This window comes from Artemia sp. Qi Xiang Cuo, chromosome 2 (genome assembly GCF_049724085.1).
Source record: "Artemia sp. Qi Xiang Cuo chromosome 2, ASM4972408v1, whole genome shotgun sequence".
Lineage (NCBI taxonomy): Eukaryota > Metazoa > Arthropoda > Branchiopoda > Anostraca > Artemiidae > Artemia > Artemia sp. Qi Xiang Cuo.
The window spans coordinates 91,880,559-91,896,382 of NC_142795.1; positions in this window are offsets into that span (position 1 = coordinate 91,880,559).

Consider the following 15,824-nt stretch of genomic DNA (forward strand, 5'->3'; position numbering starts at 1 on the left):
GTTTTGATCTGACTGTATTTTTAGGAGTTTTTGGTTTTTATATTTCTTAGCATTGGACTGATCGTCTCTTGCTAGGTTGCTAGCTACTGCTGCAACCCAAATTATGAGAAGCAGCCTGGCCGAGTGGTCTAAGGCACTGGTGTTAGCCACCAGTCTCTTCGGAGGCGTGGGTTCAAATCTTACCGCTGGTATACGATTATGTTTGAAAGACTGCAGTGTGAAAAGAGATCAAAAATGCAGTTTTTGGTGGAAAAATTTATTCTTTTTTAGAAATAATTTATTTTAGTTACTATAGATTTTTAACCCAATTAATTTCTTTTAAAATGAGCTATTGAACAACCCTCTACGATGTTCTAGTGCCATGCTATCTCTGGATACAAAAGAAAAGAGAAAAAAAAAATATCCCGTTTAGGCAGAATGTTGTAATAGCTGCCACTTTTCTTGATTTTCAAGCCAATATATTTCCCTTGCTGTTTCAAGCCAAGGGACAGAAAGTTTCCTATACAGGGGTTTCGGACAAGGCGGTTCTAATGGTGTACTTTTTGTTTTGATTTGACTCCTTTTTTAGGAACTATGGGTTTTTATATTTCTTAACATTAGACGTGATCGTCTCTTACTAGGTTGCTAGCTACCGCTACAACCCGGATTAACATTGGACGTGATCGTCTCTTACTAGGTTGCTAGCTACCGCTGCAACCCGGATTACTATGGATTACTAACCTAACCCGGACTACTAACCTAACCTGTAATTGATTTCACAATAATCCAAGCCGCCAAGGTAGAAATTAACCGATTTGTCAGTTGAAAATTTTAATGCTATATTATTTTCAAGGATATCAAAAAGAATTTGACATAGTTCAATATCCGTCGGATAGAGCTTGCAGATATCAGGGTGACATTGCCAAGTAACCTGCTGCCCAATTTTTGGTTTTGATTGTTTACTCAGATTGTTATAGGTGACTTCAGCCATCATAATTTCCTTGTCAGATCTAGATTCAGAGCATTCTTCAATAGTTGTCTCGTACTTTTCGGGACATTTTGTTCTACTACACAGAGAATTTTTTGCCAAATATTCAGTAGAACTAAAAGAACTGTTTAAAACACAGTTAGAAATGCTTTTTTCTTGAGTCGGTGCTCCAGGAATTTGTTCTAAATCATTAGTCTTACAAACACATTTACTAATAACCCTAACAGGCTCGTTTTCGCCATAATTGAAAAACATTGCTTTTCCTTCGCTGTTGATAGGTATGCTTGTATATATGTTTTTATTGCTGCTACATAAACTGCAATTGCTCCTTCCAAAATTAATATACGAATTTTCAAAGAAGTACGCCTCCGTATATTCACTGTGTTGTCGAACATTTTCCATTGCATCTGTAAACTGTTCCGCAGTTGCCAATCCATACCTTGGAAGCTTTCCATTAAACTGACAACATTTCTTTTGGATATTACTATGAAGCTTTGCCAAGGAATTTCTAGCCGACTTTTCAACAGCATCTGCTCTTTCAAAGAGAATTTTAAACTGTAATTTTGAATACTTTTCGTGATCCTGGTAAAACATGCGTAAAATGTTTCTCAATTTACGAAGATCAGCCTGCATTTTTGCCATCTTCTTGTATTTCTGAATGTAATTTTTCCGTTTGTCCTTATGCGTTCTTCGGTACAACCTCGCAGAGAATTTAATTTTTTCATTATAGCTTTTGTCACCCCAGTATCTACCCATTATTCGGGTAGCAACTTTTTTCTTATATATTTTTCGGTAATCTTCATCATTGTGATAACGTTCCATGATCTTTTGTCTAGCCTGCTCAATTCTTACTTCTCTGTAATCTTTATCATTATCATACCGTTCCTTGCTCTTTTGTTTAGCCTGCTCAATTGTTGCTTCTCTATAAAGTTTATCATTTTGATAACGCTCCTTGATCTTTTGTTTGGCTGTCTCAATTTTCACTTCTCGATACACCTGGACGGTTGAATACCTTTGCTTTTCTTTTTTCTTATATTCGATTCGGTAATCTTCATCATTGTGATAACGCTCCTTGATCTTTTGTTTGGCTGTCTCAATTTTTACTTCTCGATACACCTGGACGGTTGAATACCTTTGCTTTTCTTTTTTCTTATATTCGATTCGTTAATCTTCATCATTGTGATAACACTCCTTGATCTTTTGTTTGGCCCTCTCAATTTTTACTTCTCGATACGCCTGGTCGGTTGAATACCTTTGCTTTTCTCTTTTCAAGATACTATCTCTGTTGTCTGTGTAGTACTGTTTTTTTAACTTGCTTGCAGCTTGTTTTGATCTAACCATTATGTAATTCACGAATGAGACCATTTTCATCTTTGTAGTTCTTAAGTAGTAATTATGACGTCAGAGCGTAATGATTTTATTTCATGATGACGTCATGGCGCAATGATATTATTTCATGACGTCTTCAGAAACCACAACATAATTTCCTGTTTTTCTATTCACGTCATAGCTCTAATATAAAGCTATGACGACATTCATTATTTATCTAGTAGGGTTTCAGACAAGCTAGTTCTAATGATGTACTTTTGTTTTGATCTTACTCTATTTTTAGGAGTTTTGGGTTTTTATATTTCTTAGCATGGGACTGATCGTCTCTTAATAGGTTGCTAGCTATTGCTGCAACCCAAATTATAAGAGGCAGCCTGGCCGAGTGGTCCAAGACACTGGTGTTAGCCACCAGTCTCTTCGGAGGCGTGGGTTCAAATCTTACCGCTGGTATACGATTATGTTTGAAAGACTGCAGCGTGAAAAGACATCAAAATGCAGTTTTTGGTGGAAAAATTTATTCTCTTTTAGAAATAATTTATTTTAGTTACTATTGATTTTTAACCCCATTAATTTACTTGAAAATGAGCTATTGAACAACCCTCTACGATGTTTCTGTGCCAAGCTATCTGTGGAAAAGAAAAAAGAAAAAAGAAAAAAAAATATCCTGTTTAGGCAGAATGTTGTAGTAGCTGCCACTTCTCTTGATTTTCAAGCAAATATATTTCCCTTGCTGTTCAAGCCAAGGGACAGAAAGTTTCCTATACAGGGGTTTCGGACAAGGCGGTTCTAATGGTGCACTTTTGAATTTGATCTGACTACTTTGTTAGGAACTATGGGTTTTAATATTTCTGAACATTGGACGTGATCGTCTCTTACTAGGTTGCTAGCTACCGCTGCAACCCGGATGAAAAGACTGCAGTATGAAAATACATCAAATATGCAATTTTTTTGACAAAATTGATTCTACTTTAAAAAGTATTTTATTTTTAGTTACAAAAGTGACTAGATGTTGCTGTTTCCTTTAAAATGTGCTATTATACAGCTCTCTATGATTTTCCAGTGCCCAGCTTGTTGAGGAGGAGAATCAAGCGGAAAGAAAAAAATATCCCGCTTGTGGAGAGTAACGTGGTTAAAGTCAATTTTCTTGATTTTCAAGCCAATATATTTTCTTTGTTATTAAAGCCAAAGAGTGATAAGTTTTCTTGTCTGAAACCCTACTAGATAAATAATGAATGTCGACATAGCTTTACATTAGAGCTATGACGTGAATAGAAAAATACGAAATTATTTTGTTGTTTCTGATGACGTCATGAAATAATATCAATGCGCCATGACGTCAATAAAATCATTACGGCGTGACGTCATAATTACTACTTAAGAAGGACAAAGATGTAAATTCTCTCATTCTTGATTAGAATATCTGTGGAAAAGAAAGAAAAAAAGAAAAAAAGAAAAAAATATCCCGTTTAGGCAGAATGTTGTAGTAGCTGCCACTTTTCTTGATTTTCAAGCCAATATATTCCCCTTGCTATTAAAGCCAAGGGACAAAGAAAGTTTCCTATACAGGGGTTTCGGACAAGGCGGTTCTAATGGTGTACTTTTTGTTTTAATCTGACTCCTCTGTTAGGAACTATGGGTTTTTATATTTCTTAACATTGGACGTGATCGTCTCTTACTAGGTTGCTAGCTACCGCTGCAACCCGGATCCTTTATGTAATTTATTTAAACTTTACTAACCTATACTATAGTTAAGTGGCCTATAAAATTTAGTATAGGCAAGAGGTCGTTCTTTATTATATATTCCAACGATTGTCTTTTAATGTGACTACCATTGCTTCCCGGAATATATTAAAGATTTCAATTAGTATAAGCAAGGGTTCATTCCTTATTATAATTCCCTTTAATTTTTCCCTCTGTCGTTATGCGTTCTTCGGTACAACCTCGCAGAGAATTTAATTTTTTCATTATAGATTTTGTCACCCCAGTAACGCTCCTTGATCTTTTGTTTGGCTGTCTCAATTTTTGCTTCTCGATACACCTGGACGGTTGAATACCTTTGCTTTTGGTTTTTCTTATATTTGATGCGGTAATCTTCATCATTGTGATAACTCTCCTTGATCTTTTGTTTGGCTGTCTCAATTTTTGGGCAAGGTGTCGTTCTTTATTGTAGGATATATATGGACTAAGGTTCGTTCTTACATGTAAAACTAGCAAAACATTTTTTAAGCCTGATGAAGATTTAACTAATGTGTCAAAAGTAAGGTTGCAAGTCGACGATTTTGTTTTGGCCTTATTATAATTGGTATGGTGAAATAATAATACGCATATGGCTCTTAAATCATAATTCTTTATGGTTCAATATGGTCTAGTGGCTAGGATAGTTAACTTTCACTTAACAGGCTCGGGTTCGATTCCTGGGGTGGGAAAATTTTTAACTCTATAATCTTCGAACATTTGAACCTTTTATAATTTATAATGATGCATAATATAAATACTGTAATCTTTACTATAGTGAAGTTGCGTATGCAAGTTAGTATAGGGAAGAGTTCGATCTTTATTATAATGTCGAACATTTTCCATTGCATCTATAAACTGTTCCGCAGTTGCCAATCCATACCTTGGAAGCTTTTCGTTAAACTGACAACATTTCTTTTGGATATTACTATGAAGCTTTGCCAAAGAATTTCTAGCCGACTTTTCAACTGCATCCGCTCTTTCAAAGAGAATTTTAATCTGTAATTTTGAATACTTTTCGTGATCCCGATAAAACATGCGTAAAATGTTTCTCAATTTACAAAGATCAGCCTGCATTTTTGCCATCTTCTTGTATTTCTGAATGTAATTTTTCCCTCTGTCGTTATGCGTTCTTCGGTACAACCTCGCAGAGAATTTAATTTTTTCATTATAGATTTTGTCACCCCAGTAACGCTCCTTGATCTTTTGTTTGGCTGTCTCAATTTTTGCTTCTCGATACACCTGGACGGTTGAATACCTTTGCTTTTGGTTTTTCTTATATTTGATGCGGTAATCTTCATCATTGTGATAACTCTCCTTGATCTTTTGTTTGGCTGTCTCAATTTTTGCATTTCTATAATCTTCATCATTGTGATAACACATCTTGCTGTTTTGTTTTGCTCTCTCAATTATTACTTCTCGATACGCCTGGTCGGTTGAATATCTTTGTTTTGCTCCCTCAATTATTACTTCTCGATACGCCTTGTAGGTTGAATACCTTTGTTTTGCTCTCTCAATTATTACTTCTCTATACGCCTGGTCGGTTGAATACCTTTGTTTTGCTCTCTCAATTATTACTTCTCGATACGCCTGGTCGGTTGAATACCTTTGCTTTTTTCTTTTCAAGTTACTATCTCTGTTGTTTGTGTAGTACTATTTTTTCAACTTGCGTATAGCTTGCTTTGATTTAACGATTATCTAATCCAGAATGAGAGAATTTACATCTTTGTCGTTCTTAAGTAGTAATTATGACGCCACGGCGTAATGATTTTATTGACGTCATGGCGCAATGATATTATCTCATGACGTCATCAGAAACAACAATATAATTTCGTGTTTTTCTATTCACGTCATAGCTCTAATATAAAACTATGATGACATTCATTATTTATCTAGTAGGGTTTCAGACAAGGTAATTCTAATGATGCACTTTTGTTTTGATCTGACTCTATTTTTAGGAGTTTTGTTATATTTCTTAGCATTGGACTGATCGTCTCTTACTAGGTTGCTAGCTACTGCTGCAACCCAAATTCACATATATATTTATTTTTGAGAGGCAGCCTGGCCGAGTTGTCCAAGGCACTGGTATTAGCCACCAGTCTCTTTGGAGGCGTGGATTCAAATCTTACCGCTGGTATACGATTATGTTTGACATCAAAAATGCAGTTTTTGGTGGAAAAATTTATTCTCTTTTAGAAATAATTTATTTTAATTACTATAGATTTTTAACCCAATTAATTTCCTTTAAAATGAGCTATTGAACAACCCTCTACGATTTTCCAGTGCCAAGCTATCTCTGGATACAAAAAAAAAGAAAAGAGAAAAAAATATCCCGTTTGGGGTGAATAACGTGGTTAAAGTCAATTTTCTTGATTTTCAAGCCAATATATTTCCCTTGCTGTTCAAGCCAAGGGACAGAAAGTTTCCTATACAGGGGTTTCGGACAAGGCGGTTCTAATGGTGTTCTTTTTGTTTTGATCTGACTCTTTTTTTAGGAACTATGGGTTTTTATATTTCTTAACATTGGACGTGATCGTCTCTTACTAGGTTGCTAGCTACCGCTGCAACCCGGATTTTATTTTATAAGTCTTCGATAGTCTAATGGTAAGTATGCCCACTTGATACCTGGGAGAAGGGGGTTCGATTCCCCGTCGGGGAGAACTTTTAATATGTTGAATTAAAAGCACTATCATTTCAATTTAAAATGTTAAAAAGAAACTTGTTCATTTACATTTTAGCTAAAATAAGGAAGATAATATGAATGAACCACAGTGTTCAGTTTCTTTGGACTTGAGTTCTTTTTTAACTATAAACACAAACAGGAAAAAACCTATTGCTTTTTCTTCTTTTAAATAGTAAGAGACGAAACTCAAACAATCAAGTAGCTAACTAAGTCCAATGTATGGAATGGTTTGTTATTTCAGTGATTGTCTTTTAATGTAATAATTTTGAATACTTTTCGTGATCCTGGTAAAACATACGTAAAATATTTCTCAATTTACGAAGAACAGTCTGCATTTTTTCCATCTTTTTGTATTTCTGAATGTATTTTTTCCCTTTGTCCTTATGTGTTCTACGGTACAACCTCGCAGAGAATTTAATTTTTTCATTATAGCTTTTGTCACCCCAGTATCTACCCATTATTCCGGTAGCAACTTTTTTCTTATGTTTGTTTTGGTAATGTATATCGTTATCATACATTTCCTTGCTCTTTTGTTTGGCTTTCTCAATTGTTGCATGTCTATAAACTTCATCATTATAATAACGCTGTTTGTCACTATCAATTTTCACTTGTCTATAAACTACATCATTATAATAACGCTGTTTGTCACTATCAATTTTCGCATCTCGGTACGCCTGGTCGGTTGAATACCTTTGCTTTTCTCTTTTGAAGATGCTATTTCTGTTTTTTTTGGTAGTACTGCTTTTTTAACTTGCGTGTAGCTTGCTTGATTGAAACCATTATGTAACCGTTAGTTAAATGTTTATGTCACGTATCAAGTATCAAGAACCTAACAAAAAATTAAACTAAATTTTAAATTTTTAGGTATTTTTCTAGTATAAATTAAAAGATTAAAACTATTGTTCAGACACCATAAATATTTTTGCAGTTTATAACTTTAGCGATTCTGAACTAAAAACGAAAATAAAAAAAAATTAATTTTTTCAATTTTTACGTCACGTCACTCATTAAGTCATATATGGTTATTAGTAAAAAATAGGTTTTAGATATTACATCATTTCACTTATTACTTCATATATGGTTATTAGCAGATAATCGGTAAAATATTCGTTCTTTATTATAATAATAGAGTTCGTTCTTTATTATAATACAAAATTAAGTTTTCCGTAAAAAATAATTAATTTAAAATAAAATTAAGTAAAAGTCGCACTTGATCTAGAGATTTCATTTAAAATTAGCCATTGAACAACTCTCTAAAATGTCCCAGTGCCAAGCTATCTGTGGAAAAGAAGAAGAAGAAGAAAGAAAGAAAAAATATCCCGTTTGTGGGATATTTTTCTTGGCCGAGTGGTCCAAGGCGCTGGTGTTAGTCACTAGTCTCTTCGGAAATGTGGGTTCAAATCCTACCACTGGTATACGATTATGACGTCATTGATCAATCTTTAATATGAAATATGTGATTTTTCGTAAAAAACTGATTCTATTTTGAAAATACATTGTTTTAAGTACAAAAGGTTTTTAACCCAATTAATTTCCTTTAAAATGAGCCATTGAACAACTCTCTATGATGTTCCAGTGCCAAGCTATCTGTGGAAAAGAAGAAGAAAGAAAAAATATCCCCTTTGTGGAGAATAACGTGGTAAAAGTTAATTTTCTTGATTTTCAAGCCAATATATATTCTTTTTTATTCAAGCCAAAGGGCGGTAAGTTTCCCTTATAGGAATTTTGGACAAGGCGATACTAATGGTGTACTTTTTGTTTTGATCTGGCTCTTTTTTTAGGAGTTATGGGTTTTTATGTTTCTTAACATTGGACGTGATCGTCTCTTACTAGGTTGCTAGCTACCGCTGCAACCCGGATTCCTTAAAACACTTCATTTAATATGGACTGGACTAAAGATCGTTCTTTAATGTAAATTATAATAAAAAGAAAAAAATATCCCGTTTAGGCAGAATGTTGTAATAGCTGCCACTTTTTTTGATTTTCAAGCCAATATATGTCCCTTGCTGTTCAAACCAAGGGACAGAAAGTTTCCTATACAGGGGTTTCGGACAAAACAGTTCTAATGGTTTACTTTTTGTTTTGATCTGACTCCTTTTTAGGAACTATGGGTTTTTATATTTCTTAACATTGGGCGTGATCGTCTCTTACTAGGTTGCTAGCTACCGCTGCAACCCGGATTAATTTTTTCATTATAGCTTTTGTCACCCCAGTATCTACCCATTATTCTGGTAGCAACTTTTTTCTTATGTTTGTTTCGGTAATCTATATCGTTATCATACCGTTCCTTGCTCTTTTGTTTGGCTGTCTCAATTTTCGCATGTCTATAAACTACATCATTATAATAACGCTGTTTGTCAGTATCAATTTTCGCATCTCGATACGCCTAGTCGGTTGAGTACCTTTGCTTTTCTCTTTTCAAGATGCTATCTCTGTTTTTTTGGTAGTACTGTTTTTTTAACTTGCGTGTAGCTTGCTTGATTGAAACCATTATGTAACCATTAGTTGAATTTTTATGTCACGTATCAAGTATCAAGAACCAAACAAAAAATTAAACTAATTTTTAAATTTTCATGTATTTTTCTAGTCTAAATTAAAAGATTAAAACTATTGTTCAGACACCATAAATATTTTTGCAGTTTATAACTTTAGCGATTCTGAACTAAAAACGAAAATAAAATAAAAATTAATTTTTTCAATTTTTACGTCACATCGCTCATTAAGTCATATATGGTTATTAGTACACAATAGGTTTTAGATATTACGTCACGTCACTTGTTACGTCATATATGGTTATTAGTAGATAATCGGTAAAATATTCGTTCTTTATTATAATTCAAGCAAAGGAAAAGAAAGTTTCCTATACAGGGGTTTCGGACAAGGCGGTTCAAATGGTGTACTTTTTGTTTTGATCTGACTCTTTTTTTAGGAGTTATGGGTTTTTATATTTCTCAACATTGGACGTGATCGACTCTTACTAGGTTGCTAGCTACCGCTGTAATCCGGATATCAAGTATCCTTTGAATCACTTTTGCACGAGAAATTGTACCTAACACATTTTACTTGCAGACCAACTAAGCTTTAACCCCCCCCCCGCTAATGTTCAAATATATACCCTAAATTAGTTTCTAAAGTAATGAAGAATAGCTTGGCACAGATACTTTTCCACAGATAGCTTGGCACTGGAACATCGTAGAGAGTTGTTCAATGGCTCATTTTAAAGGAAATTAATTGGGTTAAAAATATTTTGTAACTAAAATAAATTATTTCTAAAAGAGAATAAATTTTTCCACTAAAAACTGCATTTTTGATGTCTTTTCAGACTGCAGTCTTTTCAAAGATATTCGATTTTTGTACATAAATCATAATCGTATACCAGCGGTAAGATTTGAACCCACACCTCAAAAGAGACTGGTGACTAACACCAGTTCCTTGGACCACTTGGCCACGCTGCCTCTCATAACTATATATGTGAATCCGGGTTGCAACAGTATTATAATAAAGAACGAATATAAAGTTGTAAAGATACAAAGGGACTAAATTTTCTCGTATTATATTATATTATATAACGTAAAAAGTGAATGGGATATTTATACACGTTTATTTTTCGACAAGAATAACCATTTATGACGTAATGAATGACTTGACGTAAAAAATCATATAAGATTACGTATAAGAAAGAAGTTGCCCCTTCCTCTTCGTTTTCAGTTTTGATGCTGCTCCTTACTTAACACTGTCATTACATGAGATGTGCACTGTCATTACATAAGAAATATCATTGCTTCGAAAATTATATCACATGAAATCCTGACAGAATAGGCCTATATCCAGTTGCATCAATTCACATTTTTATGCGGAGGGGGGCGTTTGTGCAATTTTCTCAGTGAAGTCATCATGATTTTATAACGAGGGATATTCAACAGAATAATCTTCTTTGTTTTGTGTGACGTCATTTATGGTTGTAACATATTATATATGCCTTTATATATTATTCAGCATAGTCAAAAATCTAATTAATATGTCTTTGAGGATGACTTAATTCCTCTCAGTTCCCGGGCAAAGGGCTGCAAGTTATAAACTTTGCCCATTGTTTACATATAGTATTACTACTACTACTACTAACAACTCACCGCAGCACCAAGCCGCCTGAGGCCAACACAGCCAAGCACGCTCCTCCTCCATCTCAATCTATTCAAAGCCTCCCTTTTTACACTCTCCCACGAAGTTCACATTTTCTTTAAATCCTTCTTTATTGTAATTCACGAATGAGACCATTTACATCTTTGTCGTTCTTAAGTAGTAATTATGACGTCACGGCGTAATGATTTTATTTCATGACGTCATGGCGCAATGATATTATTTCATGACGTCTTCAGAAACCACAACATAATATCGTGTTTTTCTATTCACGTCAGAGCTCTAATATAAAACTATGACGACATTCATTATTTATCTAGTAAGGTTTCAGACAAGGTAGTTCTAATGATGTACTTTTGTTTTGATCTTACTCTATTTTTAGGAGTTTTGGGTTTTTATATTTCTTGGCATTGGACTGATTGTCTCTTACTAGGTTGCTAGCTACTGCTGCAACCCAAATTATGAGAGGCAGCCTGGCCGAGTGGTCCAAGGCACTGGTGTTAGCCACCAGTCTCTTCGGAGGCGTGGGTTCAAATCTTACCGCTGGTATACGATTATGTTTGAAAGACTGCAGTGTGAAAAGACATCAAAAATACAGTTTTGGTGGAAAAATTTATTCTCTTTTAGAAATAATTTATTTTAGTTACAAAAAGTTTTTAACCCAATTAATTTCCTTTAAAATGAGCTATTGAAAAACCCTCTACGATGTTCCAGTGCCAAGCTATCTGTGGAAATGAAAGAAAAAAGAAAAAAATATCCCGTTTAGGCAGAATGTTGTAGTAGCTGCCACTTTTCTTGATTTTCAGGCCAATATATATCCCTTGCTGTTCGAGTCAAGGGACTGAAAGTTTACTATACAGGGGTTTCGGACAAGGCGGTTCTAATGGTGCACTTTTTGTTTTGATCTTACTTCTTTGTTAGGAACTATGGGTTTTTATATTTCTTAACATTGGACGTGATCGTTTCTTACTAGGTTGCTAGCTACCGCTGCAACCCGGATATAGTAAAACTTGGTCTATGCCATATGACTAGCAACTGGGGTTCGTTTCATGCCATATTATTACAAACAGGAAAAAGCCTACGGCTTTTTCTTCTTTTAATAAGTAGTAAGAGACGAACCTCAAACAATAAAGTAGCCAACTAAGTCGAATGTATGAAATGGTTTTCTATTCCAGATACAAGATGCTTGTATTATCTTCACTTTTTATTACTATGTGGCATGGACTGTCCTTTACTAGGTTTCAGCTTTATCCGATGATCAAGGCTTTATGTACTATTCAGTCTTAAAAAAACTTCTATTAATGACTCCTACACGAAATCTTCTTGAGTGACACCATTTATGATAACTTTATCGATCTCTTGTGTAAAAACTGGAAAAATACCTGAAAATTTTAAAATTAGTTTTATTTTTTGTTAGGTTTTTGTTTAATAACAAGCAGACATATTTTCTTTGTTGTTAAGCAGAAAGATTTCGGGTTTCAGATGCCGCTGCAACCCAGATACCGCAACAATCTGGATAGCTTGTAGATACCCCTGGAACCACCGTATATAAGTTACTATGGGCGAGAGATTGTTCTTTACTGAAAAAAAGTTATACATCACTGAGAATATATGGAAGCATAATTGTCCTTTACTTAGTTTCAGCTTAAATTCGATGATCGAGCCTTTGTGTAATACTAACTACATCCAGTGACTATGACGTCATTGATCAATATTGAATCTAAAAAATTTAGTTTTTCGAAAAGAATAATTGATTTAAAAAAAAATAAGTACAAATAGCACTAGATCTAGAGATTTCCTTTAAAATGAGCTATAGAACAACTCTCTACGATGTTCTAGTGCCAAGCTATCTCTGGAAAAAAAAGAAAAAAAATATCCCGTTTGTGGAGAATAACGTGGTTAAAGTCAATTTTCTTGATTTTCAAGCCAATATATTTTCTTTGTTATTCAAGTCAAAGGTCGGTAAATTTCCTTTATGCGGGTTTCGGATAAGGCGGTTCTAATGGTGTACTTTTTGTTTTGATCTGACTCCTGTTTTAGGAGCTATGGGTTTTTATATTTCTTAACATTGGACGTGATCGTCTCTTACTTATCTTATACTAGGTAGTTGCTAGCTACCGCTGCAACCTGGATACTAACTACATTCAGCGACTATGACGTCATTGATCAATATTGTATCTAAAAAATTAAGTTTTTCGCAAAAAATAATTAATTAAAAAAAAAAGAACAAATAGCACTAGATCCAGAGATTTCCTTTAAAATGAGCTATTGAACAACTCTCTACAATGTTCCAGTGCCAAGCTATCTCTAAAAACAAAAGAAAAAAAAATATCCCGTTTGTGGAGAATAACGTGGTTAAAGTCAATTTTCTTGTTTTTCAAACCAATATATTTTCTTTGTTATTCAAGTCAAAGGGCGGTAAATTTCCTTTATACGGGTTTCGGATAAGGCGGTTCTAATGGTGTACTTCTGTTTTGATCTGACTCCTTTTTTAGGAGCTATGGGTTCTTATATTTCTTAATATTGGACGTGATCGTCTCTTACTAGGTTGCTAGCTACCGCTGCAACCTGGATTGCTAGCTACCACTGCAACCTGGATCTAATATTCATGTAAACATCTTTAATTCTCTCTTAATAACATGGGTTCGTAGCTTTGAGGTAGAAAAATCGACTGCAGATCGTGCAGATAGGTCAACGGTTCGAATCCGGTCGGGCCCTAATTTTTAGAAAGTAATTATGGTTTAAAATCGAATCACTGGTGTTTTACCATAAACAAGATTTTAATTTATATCTAATATTAAACATTAAGTACTTCAATTACTATGGACGAAAGTTCGTTCTGTAATGTAATGATAACAAACAGGAATATATTACAAACAGGATAATGCCTACAGCTTTTTCTTCTTTGAAATAGTAAGAGACGAACCTCAAACGATCAAGTAGCTAACTAAGTCAAATGTATGCAATGATTTTTTATTCCAATGATCGTCTTTTAATGTATATTATATTAAAAATTTCAGTTAGTATAGGCTTGAGCTCGTTCTTTATTGTAACAAATATGGTCAAGAGGTTGGGATATCTCTCACCCAGTTGGCTTGAGTTCAATTTCCGTATGGGAAAATTTTACTTATGATGATTTCTTAAGGAATATAATTAAAATTTCTTAATGTTATAAAAACAATTTGTTTTTAATTACAAAACATTTTTAACCCGATTAATTTCCTTTAAAATGAGCCATTGAACACCTCTCTACGATGTTCCAGTGCCAAGCTATCTGTTGAATTACTAACCTATTCTATAATTAAGCGGCGTATAAAATTTAGTATAGGCAAGAGGTCGTTCAATATTATAACATTTATGATTAACTTGACTGATCATTTGTATAGCATACCGTAGAGAAGCAACTTTCAAAAGACATTTGCTTTAAGTCATCTTGTAAATAGATTATGTCAGTTAATACTGTTTTTCTTTACTATAAACTACTTTAGATCCTCTTGACTGACATTGATCTTTTATGTATTGTTCTTTACTAGGATTCAACCATCTCTACAGCCATGATACTGATGGAAATTACATAATCCCTCTTTATGTTTCAGTTAACATAGGCTAGGTGTCGTTCTTTATAATAAAATTTTAAAATTAGTTTGGTTTTATGCTGTGTTCTAACTACTCGATACGGTCTCTTATCTTCATAAACAAGTAACAAGTATTTTTGAAATGCTCTAAATAGTGAATAAAGCGCTTCGTATTACGTCTTTTCTTAGGGACCAACAAATATCATAATTTTCAACTCAACTGGGTGAATTAGGAAGTGGCGCTAGCAGAGGAGGAGGATGTGGTGGAAGTATCCACGAAGCTGGTGGAGCTTTTGGGAATTTGTTTTTAGGAGTTATGGGTTTTTATATTTCTTAACATTGGGCGTTATCGTCTCTTACTTGGTTGCTAGCTACTGCTGCAACCCAGATTACAGTTATCATGGGCTAGGTGTCGTTCTTTATTGTAACAACCCGGATAAAACCCCCCAAAAATTACTGCATTTTACATAATTTAGCGATAAAAGATTCTCTACTTGTAGTAATGGAAAGATTTGCTACTTGTGGCGATAGAAATTTCTCCGATAGCGCCGCTTATAGCGCTGGAGATTGTGGCGCCGCTCTCAATTAATGGGAGAGGATCGAATATGTAGACATATAAATGTGGCCTCTTCTTTCTTGAGCTATCTGGAGATCAGATTCCTTTGGGAGCATTTACCTTGGAGACTTACGAACTAATTACCTATTATTGGACTAGACGCAGACATATAAATGAAATAAACACAGATAAGAAAGACAATAGATTTATTGAACTTACATGCTTAGTTGCACAGGAACGGGTCACTTCAATGACAATAACGGTGACCAAAATAATAATTTCGTACTAATCGTTTTAGATCTGACTTAATATTAAAATTAAAAAACACATTTAACCCAATCCAAAACGCGGTTCCTTCGTCCTGCACTGTAAGGACTGCCTACCATTGGCCAAAGAGGGCCAAGGACGTAAATCTTTCGTCCAATAATCTTTTTTAAATGTTTTTGATGATTCAAGCATGCATTTTGCATTTTTTTAGACATATTTTGCATTTTTTTTGCTACTAATTATCTTAGCAAAATTCGAACGACTAGCGTCGTTGTCTGACTGAAGCTAGAGATGCAATTTCTCTTTTTGCTGATTAAGAATTTAGACTCTTGGAAGCGGTATTTGAACTCAATTAGGGGACGTTTAATTTCTGCCCGAATCATCTTTAGAAGGAAAGAATCTTGTATTTTAAATATATGGTATTCTACTGCTGGTGCACATCACCCTACTCATCAAATATTGACGTCCCGTCATTAGTAACTGCTCATTAGGAGTGCTTAAAATTTTTCAATTATTTTTCTTATTTTATTCTACATCCCTATCTAAAATTTATCTACCGGACTAAGATTATTTTTG